Here is a 16,969-nt window from a genome sequence, read left to right as displayed (position 1 = left end):
TTGAATCGGTGGTATGCTAGAGAATCTGAAACGGAAGATGGATAGACTAAAGTTAGATGTAGTTGGTATAAGTGAAGTACTTTGGCAGGAAGAGCAGGATTTTGGTCAGGCGACTACAGTATTATCAACACAAAATCATCAGGGGATTTGTAGGAATTGGTTTAATAATGAATAAGAAAATAGGGCAGCGGGTACTACAACCAGCATAGTAAAATAATGATTGTTGGTGTCTACCAAACCAATGCCCACTACAAATAGTGCAGGTCTATATGCCTACTAGGAAATCGGAAGAATATATGAAGATATAGAAGATTTGATACAATATATAAAAGGTGATGCCAAACTAATTGTAATGGGAGACTGGAACGGAGTGGTAGACCAAGGAAGAGAAGGTAATATAGTAGGAGAATTCGGATTGGGACAAAAGAACGAAAGAGGAAGTCGGCTGGAAGAATTCTTCACTGATCATAATTTAGTCCTTGCTAATACATGGTTCAAACACGATAAACGACGGCTGTATACATGGACGAGACTTGGAGACACTGGAATTTATCAAATAGACTTCATTATGATTAGGCAGAGATTCAGAAACCAGGTGTGAAATTGCAAAACTTTCCGGGGAGCAGGCGAGGACTCTGACCCCAACTTGTTGGTCATGAAATGCCATCTGAAACTGAAGAAATTGAAAAAAGGAAGGAATGCAAGGAGATGGGATCTAGACAAGTTGAAAGAAAAGAATGCGAGGGATTGTTTCAAGGAACATATTTCACAAGGACTAAATGAAAAGGCTGTAGCAAACACAATAAAGGAAGAATGGATAGTCCTGAAAAATGAGGTTGTAGGGTTGCTGAAGAAATGTTAGGAAGGAAGAAAAGATCAAATAAGAATCAGTGGATAACTAAAGAGGTACTACACCTGATTGATGAACGACGAAAGTACTAGAATGCAAGAAATGAAGAGGGCAGAATAGAATACAAAAGATTAAAGAATGATGTGGATAGAGAGTGCAAGATAGCTAAGGAAGAATGGGTGAAGGGGAAGTGCAAGTATGTTGAAGTTTGCATGGTCCTAGAAAAGGTAGATGCGGCATACAGGAAAATCAAGGAAACCTTTGGAGAAAGGAAATCTAGGTATATGAATATTAAGAACTCAGATAGAAAGCCACTTCTAGGGAAAGAAGACAAAGCAGAAAGATGGCACGAACATATCCAGCAGTTGAATCAAGGTAAAGACGTAGATGATATGGTTCTGGAACAAGAAGAGGCTATTGATCCCGATGAACTGGGAGACCCAATTTGCAGGTCAGAGTTTGACAGAGCTGTGAGAGACTTAAATAGGAACAAGGCACCTGGAATTGATGAAATATCCTCTAAATTACTGACTGCCCTAAGAGAAACCAGTATGGCAAGGTTATTCCATTTAGTTTGTAAGATGTATGAGACAGAATGTTGTTATACCTATTCAGAAGAAAGCCGGTGCTGACAAGTGTGAAAACTACCGCACCATTAGTTTAGTATCTCATGCCTGCAAAATTCTAACACGTATTATTTACAGAAGGATGGAAAGGCAAGTTGAAGCTGAGTTGGGAGAAGATTAATTTGGCTTCAGAAAATATGTAGGAACACGTGAAGCAATCCTGACTTTACGTCTGATCTTAGAGGATCGAATTAAGAAGGACAAGCCCACGTACTTGGCGTTGGAAGAGAGGAACGGTTCATATTTTATTTGTCGTAGCTGCCTGAACGACGAAAATGGCTGAAAATTGCAGTCTACATTTCCCCTATTGCAAAATAATGGACATTCGTCACTTTCTAATCAATGCTTAATTGTATAAATACGAATAATATTGTGGAATGTAACTTTGTAGTATTTCAGTATAAACGTTCTTGAGAACTTTATGAATGAAACGCAAATATATTCTTGGAGTGTACGTATGGCTCATACTTGCCCTACTTGCAGATTACAAAATTCATATTTCTATGCAAAGGTAGTTTACACTGATTATCAAATCTAATTTCGATTATTTGATGAATACTGCGATAATTATCGAAATACACTTTTCACTAGCGAGCGACTTAGCTACTCCCTAGCGGAAGTTCACACTGCATGACCCTAACGACATGGCCAACCCTCTCGGTATATCCATCAGATATTGCCTGTGAAAGGCGGACTAATTTTATGAGATTCCGAACTTTTCCATAGCCCTCCATATTTTCCTCCGAAAACATAATCGAAGGACTTTTCAAAATCAATATAAAGTACAATGACTTAGCAAATGTCATAGGATAGTCACCTAATTGCGTGTGGGGCCCTCTGGCCCTGCGAACTGCAGTGAGACGCCGTGGAAGTGAGTCGACAAGTCCCTCGTAGTCCTCTGGACGCAGCTGACACCGAATCGTTTGCAGGGCGGCCGCCAATGCTGGTCTTTTCGTGGGTGCAGGATCCATGGCACGGAGCCTGCGTTCCAGGACATTTCAAATATGCTCGATAGGGTTCATATCATGGCTCCTGGGTGCCCATGGCAGTCGTTGGACCTCCGCTGCATGTTTCTGGGACCATTCCCGGGAGACGTGGGAGCGATGTGGCGGCGCGTTATCATTTTGAAACACCGCTGAACCGTCTGGGCGCTGGAAGGCCAAAAATGGGTGGAGATGGTCTTCGAGAAGCTCCACATACCGCGTACCATTCAAAGTCTCTTCCAGAACAACCAGGAAAATGCACCCCACACCATAACAGAGACATCAGCGCCCTGGACCTCACCTTCGAGGCAGGCGGGATCCATCGCTTCATGTGGTCTGCGCCATACACGGTGCCTCCCATCGGCATGGTGCAGTTGAAATCGTGATTCGTCCGACCATATCACGTTATGCCATTGTTCCAGTGTCCATCCCTGGTGACTGGCGACAAATGCGCGTCGTTGTGCCCGATGACGTTGGGTTAACAGTGGCACCCGTGTACGGCGCCGGCTCCCATACTCCATAGAACTCATGTTCCTACAGATTGTCCACTGGGAGACGTGTCTAGCACGGCCTGTGTTGAATTGAGTCGTTATTTGTTGCACGGTTGCCCGTCTGTCACTATTGACAATCAGTCTCAGATGTCGCCGGTCACGGTCATCGAGGGTGGCTGGACGGCCGGTCATTCGTCTGTTGTGGACGGTGACACCCGCATTCAACCATTCACGATACACCCTGGACAGGGTTGATCGCGTGAAGCCGAATTGCCGCACCGCTCCCGAAATCGCACTTCCCATCCGTCGGGCACCGACCACCATACCCCGTTCGAACGGTGTCAGCACACGACGACGTTCCATGTTACACCTGTCATATGCACATCCACTGCTCACAAGGTCTCCTATACAACTGCCGCTGGGACAGGGGGCGTGTGTTGCTCAGACAACACACCTGCATCAGTGCTCCGCTATCCCATGACATTTGCTCAGTCAGTCATACAGTAATGTCTGATACTCACCAAATTGTCAACAATTATTCGTAGCGTGTTAATCTGATATACACTAGAATTACGTTCTCTAAAACATGCTTGACGGAGTCCCCTATCAACGGGATTGCCTATTCTCTTCATGGTGACTCTTCACGTAGCGTTTCCCCAGTCTTAAGTGAGCAAGCAGAGAGAACGGATGTGCTGAGTGAGTGCTGCGGAATGGGGAACACCTTGCAACAATATATAGCTGCCAAGAAATTGAGGCAATAAAAGAGCTGGTTAAGGAGGCTTGTCAGGCAGATCAAGTAAGGGAACTGATAACGAACCAGGTTGAGGATATTAAGCAATGCGTTAAGGAGGAGTTGAAATACCTAAATAGGAAGGTGGAAAACAACAGGGAAGAGGTAGAAATACTTCGGAAGAAGATCAAAAACCTGGAAGAGGTGCTGGTAAAGGTGAATATGGAAATAATAAGTGGTGACCAGGAAAGAAGAAACACATCTTTACTTATGGAATTCAAGAAAAGGCCAGAGAAAATAGAGTGGACTTAGTGTATAAGGTGGTGGATGTGGTACAAAACAAAATGAAGATCAACTTTAGCGAGGTTGACATTGATGATGTGTACAGAGTGGGGAGAAGGAAGTACAATAGGCCCATTTAAGTGTCGCTATTATCCACCCTGATGGTGGATATTGTGTAAAGGAACGCAGGGAATTTAAAAGGGGATGAAGTGTGGTTGAAGAGTGATATTGGTAGCGAAGCAAGTAAAGAGCTGAGAATGTTAAGGAAACATCTTTTGGTAGCGAGAAAACAAGGCCTGAGAGCACATAGATATTAGAAGTCAGCAGTTGGTAGTTGGAAACGGTCGGTGGTCACGTGTATGGGGAGTGAGCAAGCTTCAGAAAATGGATGGCAAACATTAGCAGGTTGGCGAACAATCGGCGAGTGAATGTGAAAGGAATGTCGAAGCTAGTGCTGAGTGTACTGTCGTAGTAGTGAATAACCGTGACGAAGTGACCGAAGTCCAGTGTCCAGAGGAGGAAGGAGCGTCGGGAAGATGACCGAGGGAGGAGGGATTGGTGCTGTCACACGCATGCGGAGCAGTGCGGGAAGAAGAAAGAAGACACCAAGAAGGTTTGCGTAGGGGAAGCAGCCTAAGATTTGTGGGGTAAGGAAAGCAAAGGGCAGGACGATAAGGCTAGTAAGGAGAGTGCCAAAATGAATAAAAGGGAAGCAGTGGGAGCTGATAGATAATGAGCGGGGATAACGAGAAGTAGAACGATCAACAGAACAGAAGGAAATAAATTTAAGGGAGGAATGGAAGAGGATGGAGAGGGAAGAAATAGCTAGATTGCAAAATATGATTTGTAAATATTGAAGGGGTACTAAGTAAATTGGGTAACGGGGCGTGGTAAAAGTAGAGGAGAGTTTTGACATTGTGGCCCTTTTGGAGACATGGTTAGGAGAAGGAAAGAGTCTGACGTGGAGAGGGTTTGTGGTAAAGAACATAACGAAGAAAAATTGGGGAGGAGGGGAAGATACCCAGGCGAAATAGCATTGCTAATAAAGGAAGAATTATGCGATAAGATTGAAGTATTAGAAAAGCATATGGAAGAGGTGATTGGGTGATGGTTGAGCTAGGTGGGGGCGAGCCTAAAGAGGTATGCCTGGCCTTTTTATATATCCACCCTAGTGGCTCAGTAATATGCTAATGCTATTTTATTCGAGGAGCTGATAGTGGAAATTAGTGGGGTCAAGCAGAAGTATGAAGAAGCGGGGATGATATTGATGGACGACCGGAGTGGGAGAATAGCGAACTTAAGTCCCATATACATTTAAGCGGCGAAAGACATAAGGAGGAGCGTGAGAAGGAGTAAAGATATTGGAATAAATGGGTATAGGCAGAAACTGCTGGAATTATTTTCGACAGGTAATCTATACATTTGGAGTGGATGGTGGACTGGGGATAACGAGGGGGAGTAAACATATATTACAAAGCCAGGAGGATGTGTTATCGACTTAGTAATGAGCTCGGAGGACATGTTGGCGAGAATAAATAATATGGAGATTGTTAACTGGGCTGAATCTCATCAGGCCCCGATATCTACAAACTTGATGAGATTAAACTACGGGGATGGGTTGAGAAAAGGAACGAGTGATAGAGAAATAGGTATGAAACTTATTAAATATAAATGGACATACGAGACTAAAGTAAGACTTCATAAGTATTTACAAAATGAGTTCCAAATTATTAATGTAGGGTGCGAAGTAGAATTGAGATGTAATAATGTGTATAGCGCCTTAGAGCTAGTAGAATACCCCATAAAGAGGGTAGCAGAGGTTACACGTCACAGAGGGAAAAGGGTTGAAGAGACTGAAGGGCGGTGCAATAGTGAGTGTAAGGGATTGAGGAGAGTAGTTTTAAGGGCACTGAAAGACTTTAGAAAGCACGGACTGGGAGAAGAGAGGGAAAGGTTTTGTAGACTGAGGAGAGAATACAAGGCAAGATAATAGAAAGAAAAAAGTTATGGAAGAAGGAGCAAGTGGAGGCGATCAATAGGGAATGCAAAAGCAAGGAAAGTGAAAAGGTATGGGGGAGAATCAATAAAATTAATAGGGGGAGAGGAGGTACAGTAAACCTAAAATTGATTATGAAGCATAGATGGAATATTTCCGTAAACTGTTAGGAGGGAAGTATAGGTGGAAGGGAGACAGAGGGGTGGATGTGATTGGGAGGGAGTTGACAGTAGGGAGTTATGAGTTGGATAAAAAATTTCAGGAGAAGAGGTATTGGAAGTGTTAGGCAAAGCCAAAAATAGGACTGCTGGGCGTGAGAAGGGAATAACAAATGTATTTTGTAAAGAAGCGACAATTAATAGTACGATGATGGAGTGTATAGTGAAGTTATTTAATAATGTGTTCGAAGGTACCAATTTCCCGAAGGAGTGGCAAAAAGTTATTATATGCACTATTTACAAAAAGAAAGGTGCGAGGAGCAACACTAGCAACTACAGGGGTATAACGCTTTTAGACGCACTGAGTAAGGTGAACACGGGCATGTTAGCGAATAGGGTGAGAAAATGGGCGGAAGAGTTTTCTATATTATCGATCTATCATAGTTGGATCAGGAAAGGACGTAGAACGGTGAATAATGTGATGAGAGTGAAGACAATAATTGATAAGTATGTGAGGAAGGAAGGAAGAAAGTAAGGTGTATATAGCAGCGGTCGATTCTGAAAAGGCCTTCGATACAACGAGTAGGAAGGCGCTGCTTGAGAGTTTGGGTAGGGTGGGAATTTCCAAAAAGATGAGACGTGCGATTGAGACTATATATGAGTAAGTGCATTGTAGTATTAGATTAGAGGAAGGGGTTGTAAGTGGTCTAATCAAATATAGTTTTGAAACAGCGTTGCAAATGATCTCCTATTCTTTTTTGATTTTTATCATTGAAGTAATAGAAGGGCTTGGGAAGGAGTGGGGGATTCCTGTATTAGGTGATCTAGAAATCCCAGGTCTGATATTTGCAGACGATGTATTATTGATGACGCTGACGGGAGGACGATTACAGAAAATTTTAAATAAGTTTTCGGAGTATGATAGGAAACACGTTAAAAAGGATCAAAGATATTCAATCACAAATGTTGAGGCTGAATGTGGGAGAAAAACGTTCCTAAACACGTTTATCAGAATTAAACAAGCAGTAAGTATAAGAATAGATAATGTGAACAGATGAGAGAAAAGAGAAATAATTTGGTGGATGATGGGTATTTATAGCAATGAAGGTTGGACAAGAATGAATAACAACTCGATGTGTTTATTGTGTGGGGAGACACGGGATGAGTTCCACTTGTCAATAGCATATAAGGAAACTCGTGTGGAGAGAGAGAAATTCATGAGTGAGGGGCACTCGGAAGCCATGAAACAGTCGGTCAATGAACAGAAGATCGTGAACTGGATTGCGAGAGAGTAGAAAGAAGCTGGGAACTTAAATAAGTTTTTAGAGGTTGTCAGAAAACGCTGTATTGAGATGTTAAAGGAAGCAGAAGTTAGAAGATAGCAGCTTGGCAGATATATATATTGTTTCTCCTCGTAGTGATTGTTGTTTGCTGTTGATAGAGGAGAGCATGGAGGGATATGTAGATAAGCAGCAGAGAAACAAGTCTCCTTACACTGCCGTCAGCAGAGTGGGGGGGAGGAAACGGGCGTGTACGAGCGGTGTCCTAGGTCAGGTCTCAGCCGTGTGACTAGGCTGGATAAGTCAAGCAGCTGACTGTGGGCACACCTGCTCTGACGCACGCCCATTGTAAGTAGACTGTTATAGTTAGGCCATTGTATTTTTGTTGCCGTCAGGCTTTATTCAATAGGGTTGTCCATTATTTGTAACTTTATGTTTTTTGTATTTCTCTGTTCGGCTTCACTTGTTTGTACTTGCTTTGCATTGTATTTGTTTTTGTTTTTGTTCTTTCTTTTCTGTTTTCTCCGCAAAGATTAATTAGGTTGAAAAACTGTAAAATCTGGAGAAAATAAATCATACATACGTCGCGTTTCCCCATATGAGAGAAACGTTATTCCCCTCCAGTTATTACAGTCCTAGAGGTCTCCCTCCATCAGTGCCTGAACGAGAACTTCCTTTCTTTCATTCCTCAGCAACGTATCCTTCGTTCCATACTAGTGAAAGAAATGGCTCAATGATTTCTGATATTAGACCTGGATCTGACCTTGGGGCTTCTGGGATAATGTTATCTACACTGGGCGCTTTGCCATTCTTCACTTCGGAGGGCTGAGTGGCACAGAGGGTTGAGGCACTGCCTTCTGAACCCAACTTTCAAGTTCGATCCTGTCTCAGGCCGGTGGTATTTGAAGGTGCCCAAATATGACAGAATCGTGTCGGTAGATTTACTGGCGTGAAAGAAACTTCTGCGGGACTAAATTTCGGCACCTTGGCGTCTCCGAAAACCTTCAAATATAATGAGTGGAACGTAAAGCCAATAACATTATTATTATTATTTTTACACTCTAAAGTTTTCTCACTGGGTTGTTCTACGGAGACGTCTGGGTCCTCCGAATTGGTTTCAGTTTCTTCAGTTCTTGTTTATCACTGAGATTGTTGAATACTTCTATGTATAGCTGTATCCAGATTTCCAATTGTTGTGTGACAAGTGTCAAGGCTATTCCGTTGGCATCCTTGACTGGTTTATACCTCGAAATTTCCTCTTAGGGGGGTTTTCTTGTATAGCATGTACTTCTTTGCTTTTAGAAACTTTTGCTGCTTTTTCTGTCTATGTTGCCAGTTGGTCTGTTCACAGTTTTTTATCTCTCCGAACTTCATTCTTACCTTCCTTGTTAGCGTTCCTGTATTTCGTCAACGTTGTTGTTTTCTGGCTTCTTGTTTGACTGGAGTTGAGCCAGCGCCGTGCACTCTAATCGCTTTTGGATTGATTCCCATGTGTTATCAGATAGCCATTCATTACTTCGTGGTTCTGTGTAGCCCACTACCTCGTCACATGTTTCAAGAAAGAGTTCATGGTTTGTGATCCATTAAGTGTTTTCCTCTTCATCTGGTTGTTCAGCGATGGCCGCAAACCTGTTCTTAATTTGCACCTTAAATGAATTTTTGACTTATGTTTCACCAAATTTCACTGAGTGGAAACGTTTCACTCGTACAGCTGACTATTTTATTGGTGCTGCAACTTTCAACCGAATATCAGTATCTCCCTACATCTTCTCCACGTTTATTCTCACATCCAGGAGTGAATGGCTCCATCTTTCTTGCCAAGTGATCGATTTGGTTTTCTGTCCTGAGATTAGGTGACACCCAAGATATGTCGAAACCGTGATTCACCTATAACCATCTTAAATTACTGTGCAGGTCTATGGATTATTTTCTTCTTCTATACCCTGTCTACTCATGACAATTTCTCTTCCTTCATTTTCACTATTAATTTTTGTATTTAAGTCTCCCATTAATAATGCAATTTCCTTCTTCTTCTTCAGCTCTTCCAGTATTGATGATGGCTTAGTCAATGAACTCCTCCTTCTCTTCCTCTTCTTCTAACCCTGTTGGTAAGTCCCACTGCACTATGGTCACACGTCTAACTTCATTTCATATCAGTACAATAATTATCCCGTGTGATACAGAGGCTCACTCCATTACGATTGTTTTCTTTCTTTGTAAGACATCATCTCGTCTTTAATTCTGTTCAATTTATTCTCTTCCAGAGTAAATGAAGTCACCACTCTCTTCTTTTCTCACCTCTCCGTAGCCTACCCAACTCGTTTCATTCAAAGCAAGTATTTGCAGTTTATACCTTTACATTGTCCGACTCGTTGGCTGAATGGTCAGCGTACTGGCCTTCGGTTCAGAGGGTCCCGGGTTCGATTCCCGACCGGATCGGGGATTTTAACCTTCATTGGTTAATTCCAACGGCCCGGGGGCTGGGTGTTTGTGCTGTCCTCAACATCCCTGCAACTCACACACCATGTATAATTCTATCCTCCACCACAATAACACGCAGTTATCTACACATGGCAGATGCCGCCCACCCTCATCGGAGGGTCTGCCTTATAAGGGCTGCACCCGGCTAGGAATAGCCACACGAAATTTAAAAAATTAAACCTTTACATTTTTGCCATTACTTCTCTCAGTCTGCCAGTTTCATAATTAGATTTCACATTCCAGAACCCAATTCGTATCCTGTACTTCACTGAAAAAGTTGTTTCCATAACAATACGGCATTCATAAATTCCGCCTGATTTCTGTAATAAGTTTGTTTCAGGTGTGCGAGTTATTGGCCCTCAGCACCCTAGTCCAGCAGAGGGGCTGCATCCCGTCAGCGCTGGACCGCAGCATTCTTTTGTAAGGGTTATCCCCCATAGTTTTTAAAATCTCTCTTTTCCACAAGGCAGGGCTTTCTTCCTTATTTACGCGCAAGAGGAACGGCTGCCTCTTCTGCCGGCTTCGTCGTCACAAAGGACATCTCCACCGTTGCTGCCGCTGAGGTCTTCATCAGAGCTCCCGTTAGCCGTCACTGCTCAGAGTTCCTGTAAGGCCTTCACTGCTGCCGTAGCCGTCATGGGGTACACTTACTCTCCGTTGTACATCACCCCTACAGGTAGCCCCCTACATCATGCTGTTCCCCGCCTCCATCGACTTGGACGAGGATCGTCCTTATGGGAAATTGTTTGCGTATTGGTATTGATTAAAATCAGGCAGACAGGAGTTGCAGTTACATATTGAAAGTCTCACTAGTGTTAAATAATTGTCGGTTCTAAAATACCGGTCTACTTTCGTGAAAATCATCATCTGGACCGCAATTATAACTACAAGATCAATGAACATATATTCTGCTACTTGTTTAACGTCGCACTAATACATCGAAAGTTTTCGGCGACGGAAGGATGGGAAAGGCCTAGGATTGTGAAAGTAGCGGCCATGGCCTTAATTAAGGTACAGCCTCAGCATTTGCCTGGTGTGAGAATGGGAAACCATGGAAAACCATTTTCAAGGCTGCTGACGGTAGGTTTCGAACCCACTATTTCCCGAATGCAAGCCCACATGTGCGTGAACCTAACAGCACGCACAACTCGCTCGGTAATGAACGGTTTGCAGAGTTGCGAAGTAATTCAGGAAAAGTAATCGAGGTACTTGTAAAGGATACTTTCTCAGTAATATTTACTTGTAACCGTTACTTTTAACAAAATGTAAGGTCCAGCTCCATGGCTAAATGGTTAGCGTGCTGGTCTCTTGCCACAGGGGTCCCGGGTTCGATTCCCGGCAGGGTTGGGAATTTTAACCACCATTGGACAATATCGCTGGCACGGGAGCTGGGTGTATGTGTCGTGTTCATCATCATTTCATCCCCATCACGACGCGCAGATCTCCTACGGGAGTCAAATAAAAAATTACCTGCACTTGGCGAACTGAACTTGTCCTAGGACACTCCCGGCACTAAAAGCCATACGCCATTTCATTTCAACAAAATGTAATCTTTAATCGTAATATTCTTCTTGGACAATCAAATTGTAATATTTACATCCTAATAATCTACACACATCGCATGGAATCAGGAACGGGAAAAGAAATAAATAATGATGAAGATAATTTGTTCATTTCGACTTCATCGGAACCGGTAGCTTCATCATTGTTGGATGAGGTACATTCTTACCTCTACAGTGATTACAAAGACGTCATTCATATCCTAAAATATCCATCGCTGCTGTTAATGCTCTTATATTTAAACACAAGTGACTCAGTAGAGCGTCTTTTCAGAAAATGCAAAGATGTACTTCCCCCAAAGAGGCCGAGGCTTAGGTATGAGAATTTTAAGAACCAATTACTTTTTAAAGTAAAGGGAAAATTATATGAACTGCAAACAATCACTTGCTTGAATAAAAATGATGGGGAAAAAATAATTTCGAAAGATCAAAGGTATCATCTTTAGTCTCACCTCGTGATGATAGTGAAACGTCTTTATGCTAGAAAAATAAAAATTAAAATGAAGCAAGTCATTTTTCCTCACGCACTTTAGTACCATTTCTGACCCATACAGAAAAAGTCAGTAATTTCCTTGAGACTGGCGATCTGTAAAGGAATTGCACTTATAATTTTACTGATCGCTTGTTACAAAACTATTTGTGATTGTAACAGAGTAAAATAAAATCTCAAATAACTGTAATCCAGCCCAATTAATTTCTCCTTGTACTTTTCGCTTCACTGTTGATTTGTATACCTTACCTGTGTATGGCAATACTCTTCTTTGTACCAGTCGGTTGTTTCCACTGCGCGTTCTCGAACCTGAAAAAAATAATGCATTTAGAACTGACTTTGTGAAACGAATTGCATTATTACTGATGTTAAAATAAACGCATTTAAGTTAAAGTTATTATGCCCTTATGGGTTCAACTTCTCTATAAATATTTGATTGCTTTACAAAGGTAGAATTAAGTTAATTTTACCTTAAGTTAATTTAGTTAAGTTAGATTTACCTTAAGTTAATTTTACCTTTGTAAAGTGAAAACCGTCAATACGGAATGATTCTAATATTTGATTGCTTGATATCTCAACCCCCAAATTCCTCCTAAAGGTACTTTCCAAAATTTTGAATTTTAGATAGATTCTTGGAATAGTTTTATCACATTGATGTCTTGGAACATACTTCGTCATGAGCCTAGTGGGCGTTGAAATTATATGATGAGTAGTGTATGTAGGACAAGTGGAAGTGTCTGTACATTTAGGCCGAGAAGTGATAGAGGTGGATTTCGGCTTGGTGTAAGGTATCTGTCGTTAACAGCGGGTTTCGAAAAATGTGATATCACAAAATCATTACATGCAAGTAAGCAAGCAAGCAAGCAAAGAAGCGATCAATCAAGCAAATTAACAAACAAACAAGCAATCAAGCAACCAGGCAGACGAGTGAACGAACAAGCGAGGAAGCAAGCAAGTAAATGAGTAAGCAAATAAGCAAGCAAGCAAGCAAACGAGTAAGCGAACAAGCAAACGAGTAAGCAAACAAGCAAGAGAGCAAATGAGTAAGCAAACAAGCAAGCAAGCAAACGAGTAAGCAAACAAGCAAGAGAGCAAACGAGTAAGCAAACAAGCAAGCGCGTAAGTAAACAAGCAAGAGAGCAAATGAGTAAGCAAACAAGCAAGCAAGCAAGCAAACATACAAACAAGCGACCAAGCAACCGAGCAAAAAAACGAGCAGACAAACAAATAAACAAGCGAACAAACAAATAAGGGATCGAATAGACAAGCAAACAAACGAATAACAAGCACGTAAGCGACCAAACTAGCATACAAGTAAACGAACAGGGAAGCGAGCAAGCAAGCGAACGAACAAGTAGGCAGGTAAAGAAGCAGGTAAGTAAACAAGCAAACAAACACCTAAGCGAGCAAACATGTAAGCAAGCAAGGAAGCAAGCAAGCAGACAAGTAGAACACCAAACAAGCAGGCAATGAAGCTACCAAGCTCTTAATTTTACGTGATAACTGATACACTGACTGACAGAGCAAATGCAACACCAAGAAGGAGTGGTCAGATCTTTATGCCAATTGCAGGGTAGACTGACGTCACTGAGGTATGCTCATGATGTGAAATGCGCCGCTGTGCTGCGCACGTAGCGAACGATAAATGGGACACGGCGTTGGCGAATGGCCCACTTCGTACCGTGATTCCTCAGCCGACAGTCATTGTAGAACGTGTTGTCGTGTGCCACAGGACACGTGTATAGCTAAGAATGCCAGGCCGCCGTCAACGGAGGCATTTCCAGCAGACAGACGACTTTACGAGGGGTATGGTGATCGGGCTGAGAAGGGCAGGTTGGTCGCTTCGTCAAATCGCAGCCGATACCCATAGGGATATGTCCACGGTGCAGCGCCTGTGGCGAAGATGGTTGGCGCAGGGACATGTAGCACGTGCGAGGGGTCCAGGCGCAGCCCGAGTGACGTCAGCACGCGAGGATCGGCGCATCCGCCGCCAAGCGGTGGCAGCCCCGCACGCCACGTCAACCGCCATTCTTCAGCATGTGCAAGACACCCTGGCTGTTCCAATATCGACCAGAACAATTTCCCGTCGATTGGTTGAAGGAGGCCTGCACTCCCGGCGTCCACTCAGAAGACTACCATTGACTCCACAGCATAGACGTGCACGCCTGGCATGGTGCCGGGCTAGAGCGACTTGGATGAGGGAATGGCGGAACGTCGTGTTCTCCGATGAGTCACGCTTCTGTTCTGTCAGTGATAGTCACCGCAGACGAGTGTGGCGTCGGCGTGGAGAAAGGTCAAATCCGGCAGTAACTGTGGAGCGCCTTACCGCTAGACAAAGCGGCATCATGGTTTGGGGCGCTATTGCGTATGATTCCACGTCACCTCTAGTGCGTATTCAAGGCACGTTAAATGCCCACCGCTACGTGCAGCATGTGCTGCGGCCGGTGGCACTCCCGTACCTTCACGGGCTACCCAATGCTCTGTTTCAGCAGGATAATGCCCGCCCACACACTGCTCGTATCTCCCAACAGGCTCTACGAGGTGTACAGATGCTTCCGTGGCCAGCGTACTCTCCGGATCTCTCACCAATCGAACACGTGTGGGATCTCATTGGACGCCGTTTGCAAACTCTGCCCCAGCCTCGTACGGACGACCAACTGTGGCAAATGGTTGACAGAGAATGGAGAACCATCCCTCAGGACGCCATCCGCACTCTTATTGACACTGTACCTCGACGTGTTTCTGCGTGCATCGCCGCTCGCGGTGATCCTACATCCTACTGAGTCGATGCCGTGCGCATTGTGTAACCTGCATATCGGTTTGAAATAAACATCAATTATTCTTCCGTGCCGACTCTGTTTTTTCCCCAACTTTCATCCCTTTTCGAACCACTCCTCCTTGGTGTTGCATTTGCTCTGTCAGTCAGTGTATAATTGCTATAGCCTGAGGACTTCCAGTTTTACGTGGAATGCAAACCACAAGGACGTGACTTTACATTTAAAATTCCCATGTGCACTGGTCGGGATACGAGCAGCCACTGGTAGTGTCCCTAGACTACCGCGCTCTTTCTTCACATTCAACGCATTGTCTATGTAGATTAGATAGAAAGCAAAGGCATCTCTGTAAGTTATGGGCCACAAAGACACTTAGAGAAGTGGACAGTAAAGGAATCTAAGATCCGAAACTCCCCCCACCCTCCCCTGGTGCAAAAGCCCCGAATGGCCAACCAAATGAACGCTGCTCAGCCCGAAGGCCTGCAGATTACGAGGTGTGGTGTGGTCAGCACGACGAATCCTCTCGGTTGTTATTCTTGACTTTCTAGACCTTCACCGTCAGATAGCTTCTCAACTGTAATCACGCAGGCTGAGTAGACCTCGAACCAGCCCTCAGGTCCAGTCAAAAATCCCTCAATTGGCCTGGAATCGAATGCGGGGCCTCCGGGTAAGAGACAGGCAAGTTACCCTTACACCACGGGGCACTTCTTCTATTCATAACCTCGACACTAATTAGGATAAAGTGGCTAATAACCTATTATGTGTGACCGCTTTTACTTCAAGGCATCAAGTTGATACTCATTTTGGCGAGGTGGCTAATGACTATCTATAAGAGTCTAAGAGAGAAAAATGAAGATAAATGTTTTTTGTTATGTGGAGAATTAATGCATGAGGCACGTCTATTGACTGCATATAGGAAAACAGGTTCACTCAGGATCGAATACCTGGGTAGTGATTGCAAAGCAAGAATAGAAAGCGAGATATAATTTGATACAACTATAACATTATTAAACAAAGAGCGGTTCGCACCGGGTAGGATAGCAACATTTTCTGTTATAGTAAAACATATGTGGTATAATAGAGTAAAGGAAAGCACTACTTCAACATTTAGTATTATTATTGTTGTTGTTATTACTTTTACTTAATGTAATTCTTCTTTCTTTCTTTCTTTCTTTCTTTCTTTCTTTCTTTCCTTCTTCCTTTTTTAATCGGTTTACCCTCAGGGTTGGTTTTTCCCTCGGACTCAGTGAGGGATCCCACCTCTAAGGGCAGTGTCCTGGAGTGTGAGACTTTGGGTCGGTGGATACAACTGGGAAGGAGGACAGTACCTCACCCAGGTGGCCTCACCTGCAATGCTGAACAGGGGCCTTGTGGGAGGATAAGAATATTTGAAGGGATAGACAAGGAAGAGGGAAGGAAGCGGCCGTGGCCTTAAGTTGGGTACCAACCCTGCATTTGCCTGGAGAAGAATTGGAAAACCACGGAAAACCACTTCGAGAATGGCTGAGGTGGAAATCGAACCCACCTCTACTCAGTTGACCTCCCAAGACTGAGTGAACCCCGTTCCAGCCCTCGTACAACTTTTCAAATTTCGTGGCATAGCCGTGAATGGAACTCGGGCCTCCAGAGGTGGGAGCTAATCACGCTTACCACTACATCACACAGGCGTACCTTAATGTAATTAATTGTTGAATTGCATGAGAATTTGCTTAGGTTCCGACTGATTGAATGTTACTTCCTCGCCTGCTGGAGTTCCGTAACTGTAGGCTAAGTATTCATTCATCCATTCATAATGGAATGATCTCGTCTTAGCTGCTGCGGTTCGGTAGCTGCAGGCAGAGAACATTCATTCAATTCATTCAATCAAGAACTCATTCAATAATCAATGCTCTCTCCCCAGTCGGTTGTTATCCATGACGGAGAAAGATTCATTCATTCATTCATTCATTCATTCATTCATTCACAATGTTTGTTGTAATTGGAGGGTAAATCTGTACAGACTTGTGACATAGATACTTGCACTAATTCAACTTTTGAAGGGTAACATAGGCCTACATGTTGTCCTAGAATATACCGTGTGATTCAGCCACCCCTTCCAATGTAGTTTCTTGCAACCCGCAATATTAATTCCGTTCTGAGAAAATCTGCCCTGCCGGTATGCTCAGACAACACAACCGGATATCTTGGTATTTATTGCCTAACGATGTTAGGAAGCCGTAATATTATACTCGTATTAATCACTGAAGACCGCCTCTGTGGTGTAGTGGTT

At 43.4% G+C, this 16,969-nt stretch overlaps 1 pseudogene; it reads left to right on the top strand.

Annotated features, from left to right (window-relative positions):
• Nucleotides 1-241: 241 nt before the first annotated feature.
• LOC137498452 (uncharacterized) lies at nt 242-10,301 on the top strand (annotated as a pseudogene).
• Nucleotides 10,302-16,969: the final 6,668 nt, after the last annotated feature.

Source organism: Anabrus simplex, chromosome 2, assembly GCF_040414725.1.
Source record: "Anabrus simplex isolate iqAnaSimp1 chromosome 2, ASM4041472v1, whole genome shotgun sequence".
In the NCBI taxonomy this organism is placed as follows: Eukaryota; Metazoa; Arthropoda; class Insecta; order Orthoptera; family Tettigoniidae; genus Anabrus; species Anabrus simplex.
This window is presented reverse-complemented; position numbering and strand designations above follow the sequence as displayed.